General features: G+C 36.0%; 1 long non-coding RNA gene across 1 annotated transcript in view; it reads right to left on the reverse strand.

The window, feature by feature from the left end:
* Window positions 1-8,825: 8,825 nt before the first annotated feature.
* The window catches only part of LOC123390938, a 90,876-nt gene continuing 85,046 nt past the window's right edge, over window positions 8,826-14,655 (reverse strand). Inside the window, exon 5 of the long non-coding RNA XR_006605535.1 lies at window positions 8,826-8,960. This is a non-coding gene — a long non-coding RNA (uncharacterized LOC123390938). The remainder of the gene's footprint in view (window positions 8,961-14,655) is intronic.

The following is a 14,655-nucleotide window of genomic DNA, read 5'->3' on the forward strand; positions in this document are numbered from 1 at the left end:
AATAAAGTTGTATTCTTCTATTTTAGAAGCAAAATTATGCCTCAAGAATAATTATCGTTTCTGGAATAGAAAGAAAACTTTCGTGCAAAATACTTTTGGAACAATTTTCAACAGTAAGAGCAAATAAAATACGTACTAATAAACTTTGTTATCTTGGCAACTCCTGTGACCACATTTTGAATTCAGAGAGAGGGAGAAGCAAGGACAAATATTTATTTTCACTTTGATTAATTAAACAGTTACTCAGTTGTAGGAAATAGTGTTATTAAAATTAAACTATTATAACAGTAATAAAAACCTCTGATATGATCTTAAACATTAGCCCCCAGCCTAATTATTCCTTAAACAAACATTAAGCTGCTTTCTTAATAATAAAATCCTTAAGGCCATGGGCCTGCACTTGTATTCCTACAGATAATTAAGAAACATTCTTTTGATAAACTTGCCCATAGAACTAACAAGTTTTTCTTTTCTTCCTTTCCTTTTCTTCCATTACTTCCTTCCCTCCTTTCTCAATCTTCAAGACAGGAGGCGATCAGGTTAGAACGGCACAAACATAGTCTATCATTAATTTAAGACAATTGTTATGTTTAGATTAGAAAAGTTATAATCATATTGAAGTATAGATATATATTCCTTTAAAAATTTTGGATTGATTTTATAAGTTCTATAATGGCTGCTTGGGAGTTCTAGAGTGGGAAAGAAAGGAGTAATATATCTGAGTTATTAGTGTCCAGACATTTTCATAGTAAAATGGTATCATGATGAAATGATTAGGGGAATACATTATAAATTAAAAAGAAACACAACTTTTTTTGTATTGATCTGCTATATAGGTTTTAAAGTTAGATTTTAGATATTAGCCTTTCTATAGTTTTTGTGCTTTCAAAATTTACTCCTTAAAGCAATAGCTAATCCATGCCTCTTAAGTCTGTCATCTGCCACCTCTAGCCAGGTGTTTCCGGGATTGAGGAGAAGTTACTGGGGAGAATCCACCATGTATGAATGCCACAGATTTAGTTATTACTGAATTCAGTAACACTATTCAAGATAAAATTATTTTGAAGTTTCTGCTAGCCTTTGGTCATTTTCTCAATACCTTCAAACAGTTGTTTTCACTAATTTTTCCCAGTTACTTTCAGGAGGAATTGCTTAAACTGTTTATACCTTCATTACTTGAAATCTAAGTTCTTTTAAAAAAGATTTTATTTCGATTCAATTAACATCTAATCTATTATTAGTTTCAGAGGTAGAGTTTAGTGGTTCATCAGTTGCAACTAACACTCAGTGTTCATCACCATGATGTGCCCTCCTTAATGCCCATCACTCTATTACCTCATCCCTCCACCTACCTCGCCTCCAGCAACCCTCAGTTTGTTTCCTATGGTTAAGAGTCTCTTATGGTTTGTCTCACTCTCTGGTTTCATCTTATTTTAATTTTCTCTCTCTTTCCCTACGATCCCGTTTTGTTTCTTAAATTCCACTTAGCAGTGAGATCATATGAGAATTGTCTTTCTCTGATTGACTTATTTTGCTTAGCATACTACCCTCCAGTTCCATTCATGTCATTGTAAATGGTAAGATTTCATTTTTTTGATGGCTAAGTAATAGTCCATTGTGTGTGTGTGTGTGTGTGTGTGTGTGTGTGTATACATACCACATTTTCTATATCCATTCATCTGTTGATGGACATCTGGGCTCTTTCCACAGTTCAATTATTGTGAGTATTGCTGCTATAAACATTGAGATACAGGTGCCCTTTCGGATCACGATGTGTATATCCTTCTGATAATACCTAGAGGGCAATTTCTAGGTCATAGGGTAGCTCTGTTTTCAACTTTTTTTCCATGCTGTTTTCCAGGGTGGCTGTATCAAGCTTGCATTCCCACCAGCAGTGTAAGAGGGTTTCCCTTTCTCCACATCCTTGCCAGCATTTGTTGTTTCCTGACTTGTTAATTTTAGCCATTCTGATCAGCGTGAGGTGATATCTTATTGTGGTTTTGATTTGTATTTCCTTGATGCTGAGTGATGTTGAACATTTTTTCATGTATCTGTTGGCCATTTGGATGTCTTATTTGGAGAAATGTCTGTTCATGTCTTCTGCCAATTTCTTGACTAGATTATTTGTTTTTGGCTGTTGAGTTTGATAAGGTCTTTATAGATTTTGGACACCAGCCCTTTATCTGATGAGACATTTGCAAATATCTTCACCCACTCTATAGGTTGTCTTTTGTTTTTTGTTGACTGTTTCCTTTGCTGTGCAAAAGCTTTTTATCTTGATGAAGTCCCAATAGTTCATTTTTGCCTTTGTTTCTGTTGCCTTTGGAGATGTGTTTAGCAAGAAGTTACCATGGCCAAGGTCAAAGAGGTTGCTGCCTGTGTTCTTCTCTAGGATTTTGATGGATTCCTGTCGCACATTGAGGTCTTTCATCTATTTTGAGTTTATTTTGTGTATGGTGTAAGAAAATCATCCAGTTTCATTCTTCTGCACATGGCTGTCCAATTTTCCCAACACCATTTGTTGAAGAGACTATCTTTTTTCCATTGGATATTCTTTCTTGCTTTGTTGAAGATTAGTTGACCATAGAGTTGAGGGTGCATTTCTGGGTTTTCTACTCTGTTTCATTGATCTATGTTTCTGTTTTTGTGTCAGTATCATGCTATCTTGATGATTACAGTTTTATAATATAGCTTGAAATCTGGAACTGTGATGCTACCAGCTTTGGTTTTCTTTCTCAACAGTTCTCTGGTGATTCAGGGTATTTTCTGGTTCCATACAAATTTTAGGATTATGTGTTCTAACTCTGTGAAAAAAGTTGATGTTATTTTGATAGGGATTGTACTGAATGTGTAGCATAGACATTTTAATAATATTTGTTCTTTCAATCCATGAGCATGGAATGTTTTTCCTTTCTTTGTGCCTTCCTCAATTTCTTTCATAAGTTTTCTATAGTTTTCAGAGTTCAAATCGTTTACCTCTTGGTTAGGTTTATTCCTAGGCATCTTATGGTTTTGGGTGCATTTGGAAATGGGATCGAGTCTTTAATTTTTCTTCTGTCTCACTGTTAGTGTACAGAAATGCAACTGATTTCTGTGAATTGATTTTATATTCTGCCACCTGGCTGAATTCCTGTATGAATTTTAGCAATTTTGGGGTGGCATCTTTTGCATTACATCATGTTTTTGCGAAGAGTAAAAGTTTGACTTCTTTGCCAATTCAGATGTCTTTTATTTCTCTTTGTTACCTGATTGCTGAGGCTAGGACTTCTAGTACTATGTTGAATATCAGTGGTAAGAGTGGACATTCCTGTCATATTCCTGACTTAGGGGATAAGCTCTCAATTTTTCCCCATTAAAAATGATAATTGCTGTTGGTTTCTCATATATGGCTTTTATGATATTGAGGTATGTTTCCTCTATCCCTACACCACAGAGAGTTTTAATCAAGGAAAGATACTGTATTTTGTTAAATGCTTTTTCTGTATCTATTGAGAGGATCATATGGTTCTTGTCCTTTCTTTTATTAGTGTAGTGTATCACATTGATTGATTTGTGGATTTTGAACCACCTTTTAGCCCAGGAATAAATCCCATTTGGTTGTGGTGAATAATCCTTTTTTTTTTAATATTTTATTTTTTATAAACATATATTTTTATCCCCAGGGGTACAGGTCTGTGAATAACCAGGTTTACACACTTCACAGCACTCACCAAAGCACATACCCTCCCCAATGTCCATAATCCCACCCCCTTCTCCCAAACCCCCTCCCCCCAGCAACCCTCAGTTTGTTTTGTGAGATTAAGAGTCACTTATGGTTTGTCTCCCTCCCAATCCCATCTTGTTTCATTGATTCTTCTCCTACCCACTTAAGCCCCCATGTTGCATCACCACTTCCTCATATCAGGGAGATCATATGATAGTTGTCTTTCTCTGCTTGACTTATTTCACTAAGCATGATACGCTCTAGTTCCATCCATGTTGTTGCAAATGGCAAGATTTCATTTCTTTTGATGAATGGATCAAGAAGATGTGGTATATACACACAATGGAATACTATGAATAATCCTTTTAATGTACTGTTGGATCCTACTGGCTGGTATCTTGGTATGAAATTTTACATCCATTTTCATTAGGGATATTTGTCTGTAATTTTCCTTTTCATCTGGTTTTGGGATCAAGGTAATGCTGGCCTCATAGAATGAGTTTGGAAGTTTTCCTTCCATTTTTATTTTTTGAAACAGCTTCAGAAGAATAAGTATTAATTCTTCTTTAAATGTTTGGTAGAATTCTGCTGTGATGCCATCTGGTCCTGGACTCTTGTTTGTTGGGAAATTTTTGATTACTGCTTCAATCTCTTTGCTGGTTATGGGTCTGTTCATGTTTTCTATTTCTTCTTGTTTTAGTTATGGAAGTTTATATAGGTATTCATCCATTTCTTCCAGATTGCCTGATTTGTTGTCATATAGTTGCTCATAATATGTTCTTATAATTGTTTGTATATCTTCAGTGTTGGTTGTTATCTCTTCTCTTTCATTTATGATTTTATTTATTTGGGTCCTTTCTCTTTTCTTTGTGATAAGTCTTGCTCTAGGGGTTTACTGATCTTATTAATTCTTTCAAAGAATAAGCTCCTAGTTTTGTTGATCTATTCTACTGTTCTTTTGGTTTCTAGTTCATTGATTTCTGCTCTAATATTTATTATTTCTCTTGTCCTGGTGGATTTATGCTTTATTTGCTGTTCTTTTTCCAGCTTCTTTAGGTGTAAAATTAGGTTGTGTATTTGAGACTTTTCTTGTTTCTTGGGAAAGGCTTGTATTGCTATGTACTTCCATCTTTGGAATGCACATTTGCTGCTTCCCAAAGGTTTTGAAGAGTTCTGTTTTCATTTTAATTTGCTTCCATTAATTTTAAAAAAGTTTCTCTTTAATTTCCTGGTTGACCTACTCACTTTTTAGTGGGATGCTCCTTAACCTTCATGCATTTGTGTTCCTTCCAAATTTTCTCTTGTGATTGAGTTCAAGTTTTAAACCATTGTGGTCAGAATATATGCAGGGAATAATTCCAACATTTTGGTACTGGTTGAGACCTGATTTGTGACCTAGTATGTGATCTATTCTGGTGAATGTTCCATGTGCACTAGAGATGAATGTTTTTTCTGTTGCTTTGGGATGAGATACTCTTAGTGTATTTGTGAAATCTATCTGGTACAGTGTGTCATTCAAAGCCCTTGTTTCCTTATTGATCTTCTGCTTAGATGATCTGTCCTTTGCTGTGAGTTGGGTGTTAAAGTTCCCTACTATTATTGTATTATTATCAGTGTGTTTCTTTAATTTTGTTATTAATTGGTTTATATAATTGGCTGCCCCCAAGTTAGAGGCATAAATGTTAACAATTGTTAGACTAGACCCTTTAATTATGGACTCTTTAATTTAGTGTCCTTCCTTTTCTCTTATTACAGTCTTTGGCTTAAAATATAATTTGTCTGATGTAAGGATTGCTACCCCAGCTTTCTTTTGATGTCCATTAGCATGATAAATTGTTCTCTACCTCCTCGCTTTCAATCTGGAGTTGTCTTTGGGTTTAAAAAGATTCTCTTGTAGATAGCAATTGATGGGTCTTTTTAAAAAAATCTAATCTGATACCCTGTATCTTTTGATTGAAGCATTGAATCCATTTATATTCAGAGTAATTATTGAAAGATGAATTTAGTGCCATTGTATTACCTGTAAAGTCACTATTCCTGTAGATTGTCTCTGTTCCTTTCTGTTCTTTGTTACTTTTGGGCCCTCTCTTTGCTTAAAGGATCCCTTTTAATATTTTTGCATGGCTGGTTTAGTGATCACAAATTCTTTTAGTTTCTGTTTGTCCTGGAAACTCTTTATCTTTCCTTCTATTCTGAATGATTGTCTTTTGGGATAAAGTATTCTTGGCTACATATTTTTCTCACTTAGCACCTTGAATATATCATCTGAGTTCTTTCTGGCCTGCTGGGTCTCTGAGGACAGGTCTGATGCCAGACTTATGTTTCTAACCTTTTAGTTTATGGACCTCTTGTTCCAAGCTGCTTTCAGGATTTTCTCTTTATCTTTGAAATTTGCAAGCTTCACTATTTTATGTTAGGGTGTTGACCCATTTTTATTGATTTTGAGGGGGTTATCTGTGCCTTCTGGACTGAAATGCCTGTTTTCCTTCCCCAGATTAGGGAAGTTCTTAGCTATAATTTGTTCAAATATACCTTGTTCCCCTCTGCCCCCGGCCTTTCCTCTTCCTCTGGGACAGCAATTATCCTAATATTGTTTCAATTTATGGTATCACTAATCTCTCAAATCCTCCCTCTGTGATCCAGTAGTTGTTTATCTCTTTTTTTCCCTCAGTTTCATTATTCTCCATCATTTTGTCTTCTATATCACTGACTCTTCTGCCTCATTTTTCCCAGCAGACAGAGCCTTCATTTTTTTTTTTTTTAACTGAAGCTCAGTAATATCCTTTTGATTTTGACCTGATTAGATTTTAGTTTTTATTTTTCCACTAAGGGATCCTCTTAGTAATGCCTTAAAAATAGTTTGTTTTATAGATAAGTATTGCTCTAATTATCTCACCTTGGATAATATCCTTCTATTGATTTTTAAAAATCTCCTTAAGAAATATTTGCTGAGCATCCACTAACTAAAAGTCACTAGTGTTAGTATGGGGGCTCATAGTGACTAAATAAGTGCACTTAATACCAGATGTAACAGGAAGCTATGAGGTAGGTTAGACACAAAGTTTGGCTCAGTGTCTCAACAATTTCACCACAAACTCAGATTCTTTTTATATTTCTTTGTCATGTCTATTGAAGATGTCTTCCTCTGGCTGGTAGATAGATGGCTATCACATTCCTTACATGATATCTAAGGGAAAATGGATTAAATCATTCTGTGGTTCTCTTTTAAGAGTAAGCCAGTAACCCTTCATGGTCATTCTTTACTCTCTCATTGCTGGAAATTGAGTCAGATGCCCACTCTGGAACTAATTACTGGCAAGGGGAATGGAATTTCCATGAGTGGCTCAGATGAATTATCTGGGGTTGAATGGAAGTTGGAGCTTTAACTACATATATAGTCAATTGTACTATCCTTACATGTTCTTTTGCTCCACTACTAGCCATACAACATATTCACAATAATCATTATAAACAGTTAAGAAAACATTGCCATACATTATGGTGATAAGGATGTGAACCAGGGTGTTGGTGGTAGAAATGGCAAATACATACTATATACACACTTTATATGTGCTATATGCTTTTTCATAAACATATAAAAATAACCATATAAATGTATGTATATATAATATGAGATAGATTGACAAAATAGTAGTTGGCAATTCTTAAGGTTCTACCATGTGCTAGACACTATCTTAAACAGGTAATTTGTATTATTTTATTTAATCTCTATGAAATTCTTTCTATGATTGTTCCTATTATACAAATGAGGAAACCAGGATTTAAGTAGGTCAAATAGCTTTCCAGTATTCAAATTCCTGCAAACTGACTAGATATCTCTCTCTCTCTCTCTTTCCTAAGATTTCTTTACTTATTTTAGAGTGAGAGAGTGAGAAAGCCCTTATAGAGGGGGAAGGGCAGAGGAAGAGATAGAGAGTCTCAAGCAAACTCTGTACTTAGCTCAGAGCCCCAGTCTGGGTTCCTGACCTGAGTTGAAACAAAGAGACAGATGTTTAACCAACTGCCTGCCCAGGTGCCCCTGACTCCAGATCTCTTAATCACCATGCTACACTGACTTGTTATTGCTAAACGAATGTAGTCATGGTGGGGATAGCAGACATTGTTAATAACTACAAATCAGTTGTTGACCTTTAGAGAGTCAAAGTCTGTTTTATTTGCCAGTCTGTGATAGACATTATAGATTCCAACATTAATATTAGCTTTAGACTTGGTTTAGCTGTTGTGTCAACTTTAAAGGTTACTGGTGATTCATTTTTCTTTCAAGGAAGAGGAGCTTTTGCCAACATTGTGCCAGATTAAATTATTGGATTATAATTTCAGTTGCCATTATTCAGAATCTTGTGTGAGTGTGTGTGTGTTTTCAATGGACTTTAGAAACACGTCATCATGACATTTTAATTGAAATTTTTAATTTTTTGGTTATTGGTTTTATTCTCCACCACTAAATCTTCCAAACATTATTATTTTTACAGCTAATTTGTTTAGAAAAGTAAAAGAAAGATATAATTTTAAAAGATCTTACTTATTTATTTGAGAGAGAACATGAGAGAGAGAACACATCATGGGGAGGGTCAGTGGGGAGCCCAATGTAGGACTAGATCCTGGGACCTCAGGATTATGACCTGAGCCAAAGGCAGACACTTAACCAATTGAGCCATCCAGGCACCCAGTAAGAAATATTTAAAAGTCATCATTCATTCATCTATTCATTCTGCTAGAAGTTGAACTGAATAAGCAATTATTGAATTCTACTGGGAAGCCTGGTTGGCTCAGTTGGTTAAGTAGATTGTGTCAGGCTACTCCCTCACTGAAACTAATAAAAATAGAGTAGGTTGCAAAAACAATACTATTAATGGCACTGAAAAGCTGAGAAAATAATGAGGATTAAATAAATGATATTCCAGAGAGCAAAAAAGCTCTTCTGACATGAACCGATGTCATCTAGCAGTTTTGTTTCCAGGAACATCAACAATTTGCAATATGAACTAAGGATTAAGCTTTTCCCAAGTGGAGGAGTTTTACTAGGAAAAGGAGAAGCTAGCGAGGTACCACGGGGCTGGTGTAACAAATAGGAAGAAGAAGGAGAGGCCAGAACACAAGCTGAGTTTTCTCTATAAGCCATTTACTAAGTTTCAGTGGTGGTGCTGGAGTCTGTGTTGCTGGCTATGAAGGCAAAAGGAAGTCTCCCATTGTCCAAGGGTGCCGAGGAAAAAAAGTCCTTCTGGAGGGAAATAGCCTGAAAAACAAACACGGAAGTTCTCTCCCTAAGACACTTGGCAAATCAAGAATTTATGTAGGATGGGAGGCCATCAAGTTAATACTAAAACCACCAAAGGAAAGCCTCAAGGAGCAATGCCCGAGGAATAAGAACAAACCAGAGTCTTCTTACTAATACTTTAACCTACCTTCAAGCTAGTACAAATTTTTATTGAAGTTATCAATTCATTAATGTATTAAACATGTCTTTTTTGTTTTCTGACGCTTTGTTATCTTGGGACTCTGCTGACTCTGGAGGGACTGCCCCCTCCCAGGACTGACCAGTTCATAGAGAGAGTAAGCACTTGCCCATGAGCACACCTTTCAAATGCAAGTCAACCAATCCAGAGCCAATACTTTTTTTAAAAAAATATTTTATGTATTTATTTATTTGACCGAGATCACAAGTAGGCAGAGAGACAGCCAGAGAGAGAGAGAAGAGGAAGCAGGCTTCTTGCCAAGCAGAAAGCCCGATGCGGGGCTTGATCCCAGAACCCTGGGACCATGACTCAAGCCAAAGGCAGAGGCCCTAAACCACTGAGCCACCCAGGCACCCCCAGAGTCCATACTCTTGACCACAAACTTTAATGTACTTTCTTACTCTAGGCCACTATCCCCTTGTCCTAATCGCTCCATGACCAGGTCCTAACAAGGGCCCTTATGTCCCAGAGCCTGCGCATATTCAAACGAGCCAATCCTAAGCCTGTTTACCCTGCCTTGTCATTTCCTTTCCACAGGAACCACTATAAAGGCTCTTGTTTATGGTTTCCCCCTCCCTCTGTCTCCTGACCAATCTGGAAATTTCTCATGTGACCTCCTCTGGTGTGGCATGCTCCCTTCTCTTAGGATCTGTGGGTATAACAAATTATCTTTTCAATGTCAGTCATCTCCTGATGTTTTACTTGCCATACCTATAATAATAATAAAACCTGTATTTTAAAGCAACCTAACAGAGGAAAGAATAAATCCTCATTGGAAGAAAATATCATCTGTAGCTTCTGCAGTACTTTTATATATGATGTATTACATACAATAAAAAAATAAGGCTAGGCTATGAAGATGTAGGAAAATGCAATTTATACAGTGTTAATTTCAGAATTAATAACTCATTGGATGGGATTGAGAGCAGATCAGGCACAGAGAAAGAAAGGATGCATGAAGTGGAAGTCCACAGGAAGTATCTTATTGAAGTACAGAAAGAAAAAGGCAAGGAAATGCTCAGAATAAAGTATATAGACCTGTGGGACCCATTCAAAAAATTAATAAGCCCGTAATTGGAACCTCAGAACAGGGAAGGCAGGTTGGAAGAGAGGCAATGCTTAAATAATGACCAAAAACTTTCCAAAACTAATGAAAGATTCATTAGTGAGACTTAGTTATACATGCTCATTAATAGTGGAATGGATAAATTAATTGTGGTATATTCACACACTAATAAAAATATGATACTGTTACACACAATAAAAATGAACTGCACAGACATAATAATCAGTAAAATACACCAAAATTTCCATTTATATGAAGTTCAAGAATAGGCAAAGTCTCATTTTTATGGCCTAGTAATATTCCATTGTGTGTGTATACACTACATCTTCTTTCAGTCATAATAAAGAACGAAATCTTGCCATTTGCAATGACATGGTTGGAGCTTGAGAGTATAATGCTAAGTGAAATAAGTCAGAGAAAGACAAATATCTGATTTCACTGATATGTGCAATTTAAGAAACAAACAAATGAACAAACAAAACCAGCAGAAGGAAAAAAGAGAGAGAAAGAAAGCAACCAAGACACAGACTTAGCTATAGAGAAAAAATTGATGGTTACCAGAGGGAGGTGGGTGGTGGCATGGACGAAATAGGTGATGGGATTAAGGAGGGTACTTGTAATGAGCACTGGGTATTGTATGGAATTATCAAATCACTCTCTTGCATACCTGAAATAATATAACACTATGTTAACAGTACTAGAATTTAAAAAGAATAGGCAAGATGATGATAGAAGTCAAACTGATGGTTGACTCTAGGAGAGTAGTGACTAAGAAGGGTATAAAGTATTTTTCTGGGTGTTGGAAATATTCTGTACCTTGATCTGGTTGGTTCTGTGCCTTGGTTGGTGATTACATTCATGGGTGTGTACATGTATATGTATATACTATAATGCATATACATGTATATATTTATTAATCTCTTAAGATTTTTGTGCTTCCTACATTTTGTATTTCAATAAAAACAAAGCAAAATGAAAAACTAAAACATGTTGTCTGTGTTGATCTAGGGGTTTGGTGGAAAAAATGAAGAAGTCATTCTTATTGAAACAGATGGTAAACTGAATCAATGTGATGTTTCAAATAGAAGGATACTGGAAATGGATTCATTTCAATATGACTACTGGAGTTGAATTAAGCATTGCTTATTGGGCCAAGGACTTTCATTTTAAAGACAGATAAATGAGTTATGAATAATTTTGACAATCATAACTTAATTTGTTATTCTCTAGATAAGCAATAATATAAATGATTGTATAACTAGAATGTAAACCGAAGCTCATCTATAAACTTATATACCATTGTTTTTTTTTTAATTTTTAAAAGATTTTATTTATTTTATTTGACAGATAGAGATCACAAATAGGCAGACAGGCAGGCAGAGAGAGAGGGAGGAGGAAGCAGGCTCCCTGCTGAGCAACCCTGGGATCATGACCTGAGCCAAGGCTGAGGCTTTAACCCACTGAACCACCCAGGCGCCCCTATACCATTGTTTAAGATTCTAAGTGGAAAGTAGGCTGAGTTAGGGGGCTGAGAATTAAACACTGTATATTCTGGCAAAGGGAATGCCAAATGATTTCATGCATGCTGTTTAAAGGATTTGTTTTTATAAAGATAATCCCTGAGAATATTTAAAACTTTGTAGAGTAATGAATTGGAGGATATTTTCAAACCTGAGTGTGAGAAAGAATCAGCAGAAAAGGCTAACAATCGCAGTCATCTAACTGGCTTCCTCAGTGAACAGCTTTGGTCAGGAGCAATATTTTTAGAAATTTTTTTCCTTCTTTTGAGAATTATTGGCATTTGTGTATACTGACTGACACTTGCTAAAGACAGAGAACCACAAATAATCTAAGGACAATTTAGTTCCATCTATATTTTATTTTTCTCTAGAAATACTTCCTGTTTAAACTACTAAACATAAGGATGGCCATAGTTTGTGGAGCCCTGTACAAAATGAAATACAGGACCTCTTCTTCAAAATTAAAAACTTCAAGATGGAGACAGTGGAGCATTAAACCAGGCATGGAGCCCTTCTACGCATGAGGCCCTCGGTAGCTGCACAGGTGCAGGCACAAAGAGCTGGTTCTGCTTCTTATCATGACGTTCAAACCCATTATGACTCTAGCCCTGGCAAACTGCCACCTCACCACCTACCTTCTCTCCTCATGCTCCAGCCATGACGCTTGGCTTGCAGTTCTTGAGACACTTCATGCTGGTTCATGTGTCCGTGTCTTCACACATGTGGTTTATTTTCTTCTGAGAATGTTCTTAACCCCTTAGTCTGTCTGATATATTCTCTATAATTTTACCTACTAACTCTCCTGAGAGAATTACCCACTGCTACTTTGAGTCATCTTATGATGAAATTGCTACTCTTTAATATATAGTTTTGCTGTTCTTGTTTACTCATTTGCCTTTTGAAATATGAATTTATTCTGGTCAGGAATTGTGTTTTATTTATATTGTTGTATTGCACAAAATATATATATTTTTTTAATATAATTTTTTATTTTTTATAAACATGTATTTTTATCCCCAGTGGTACAGGTCTGTGAATCACCAGGTTTACACACTTCACAGCACTCACCAAAGCACATATATTTATTTGTAAATGGACAAAGGAGTAGAATTCTAAAGATACAAAATGGAAAGAGTTCAGCTACATTTGAAATAAAAAATACAACTATTTTTTCTTATTGAAATAATGTATGACATACATTTTTTTAAATGCAAAAAAATAAGTAGAGCAACTGGACTTAATCTTTTTGGTTCCTCTTATTCCCTATTTAATTAGTGTTTCAGAATAATTCAGAACTACCAATGCAAATTAGTAATTTGACACTCTGATTTAATCTGATATGTTTTACTTTCACACTTTTTTCTTTTGGTGCTAAGATCAGTTAAGTTTACCCCACATAAATAAGATGACAAGAAAGTTATTAGTAGTAATGTTTTGGAATAAACTTTTCCCAAAGAGATTATTATATCCTGAATGATACATGAAACAGTGACTGAATTCTACTAGTAGCTGGACTAGTAATAATTGCTTTCCTTAATTTTTTATATACAGAACAGGTTTTTTATTGCTATTTCCATACAACATGGCCAAATTCTTTCTTGTATTCTTCACAATAATTTCCAGCAACTGCTGGAAAGTTAACAGGTATGAGCTGAAAAATAAACTAGTTTCTCAAAAGTTTTATGCTGCCTTTTCGCTCAATGAGACATTACTTTCCAGCCCCAGGGTCAAGATCATGAATCATTTTATTTTATTTTTTTTAAAGAAAAAGTAATTCATCTGAGAGGACGGACATAGTCTGGGTATTATAAAAAGCTCCGTTAAATAGCAGGCAAGTTGAAGAAGGGAGGAGACACCCCTAGCTGAGCAAAGGGTAGACTGAAGAGCTTTCTGGCCTTGACCATAGTCTGGAAGAAGCCAAGAAACAGAAGCAAGTGGAAATAGAATGAGGAATAAGCATCATGCAGGCAGTGGTAAACTGGAATAAGGACAACCACATACAGAACCTGAGTCCTCCCAGACAGACGGCTTCAAATCATATTTATTGGACATTCACAGTTTCTGGAAGACATGGTTTTGGTTCTGTAGGAGCCTAAATTCTAAGAAAACAGATGGACAGAGTGACTATTATATGATACTTTTTCACATTTATTTCATCCTCTATTGCAGGGTGTGGAAGGTATACCGGTTATGGTAGGTGCAAAAATACCTCTGCTTTTAATTTATTTGAGGTAAATTGCATGAGAGAATTGGCAACTTTTGAAGAAAAAGAGGCATAGGAGAGAATTATGACAAGCATGGTGGATGGCATGCGAATATGTGTTTTCTTTTTACCTTTGTCTTGTGATCAACTCAAAAGCTTTTTACATGTGAATCAATATTTGAAAGGGAAATTTAAAGGATAAAGCAGAGGGAAATGATATTAATAGAAGGATATCCTGAAAACATATTGGGAGCAATTCATCCATCCATCCATCCATCCATCTGTCCATCTACCCACCCATAACATTGCTTAATGCTTGCCAGGCAGGGTAATAGATTCCACTGGCCTCTGTTCCCTATTTCTTAGTGGAATGGCAAAAAACTAGAGCTATACTTAACCTCAGCTCTACAATAGTTAGTTTATTGCCATTTTGCAATAAGGCTACAACCCCCCCCCTTTTTTTTTTTAAAGATTTTTATTTATTTGACAGACAGAGATCACAAGTAGGCAGAGAGGCAGGCAGAGAGAGAGGAAGGGAAACAGGCTCCCCGCTGAGCAGAGAGCCTGATGCAGGGCTCGATCCCAGGACCCTGGGATCATGACCTGAGCTGAAGGCAAAGGCTTTAACCCACTGAGCCACCCAGGCGCCCCTACAACACCTTTTTTTTTTGTCAACTCCACTAGGA

The sequence above is a fragment of the Mustela putorius genome, unplaced genomic scaffold (genome assembly GCF_011764305.1).
Source record: "Mustela putorius furo isolate JIRA1106 unplaced genomic scaffold, ASM1176430v1.1 tig00000166_pilon_pilon_pilon, whole genome shotgun sequence".
Classification (NCBI taxonomy): Eukaryota; Metazoa; Chordata; class Mammalia; order Carnivora; family Mustelidae; genus Mustela; species Mustela putorius.